The following is an 801-nucleotide window of genomic DNA, read 5'->3' as shown; positions in this document are numbered from 1 at the left end:
AAAAAAAAAAAAGAACTGGGGCAAAGCGGAGGGGCGTTTAAAAACAGAAGGGAGGGAGTGCAGCGGGGCAGAAAGGGTTAAATGTGGCTATGAGCTGGAGAGCACATCAGAGGAGGTGTGAGGGATGCAAAGAGGGAAAACTGTGTGTGATGAAGTTTTAAATTAACACAGAGAAACAAGTGTGTGCAACAGCTGAATTTACTGGATTTTAGCAGCAGCAGCTGAGGGGAGAAGGAGGTGAACTATAAACTGTATGTATCTGTGGTCAGATGGTTAGTGGGACGGCTTCCTCTCATCCCTTGCAGTTAATTTTCAAATTAGAGCCTTTTACTAACAGTAGTAGGCGGCGGTGCGTGAAAAATTTCGATGCCAGCTGCTGAGAAAAAAAGGAAGAAGAGGATCAACGTTGCTTACCACTTGTCCGCATGTTGCATCTCCGTCTCAGAGATGTGGTTTGCCAATCACCGTTAATGCCCATAGAAGGAGGTGAAGAGGAGGAGGAAGAGGAGGGGCCGCGACAGTGCCAGTGTTCTGAGCTGGAGTTTTCCACGGCTGGGTGTACCCGTTTTTGGATGTATCAGTTGTTCCCCACGGGAGATGGATGTAAGCAAAGGAATTTTGGATCGCCGTTTGGATTTACTGAGCACGGAGTTTCTGGATTATCTGTTCAGACAGCACCGACAGACATGGGCCGAAATACCCGGATATCTCGTTTGAGGGATCGGAATAAATTCCAGGTACGCCGAGGGTAACAAGGGAGACCCGACAATGCCCCTAAAAACCCGTAAAAAGTGGAATTTC

This window comes from Haplochromis burtoni, unplaced genomic scaffold (assembly GCF_018398535.1).
Source record: "Haplochromis burtoni strain Fernald_Lab_line unplaced genomic scaffold, NCSU_Asbu1 Contig_869, whole genome shotgun sequence".
Lineage (NCBI taxonomy): Eukaryota > Metazoa > Chordata > Actinopteri > Cichliformes > Cichlidae > Haplochromis > Haplochromis burtoni.
Note: the sequence above shows the minus strand (reverse complement) of the source record.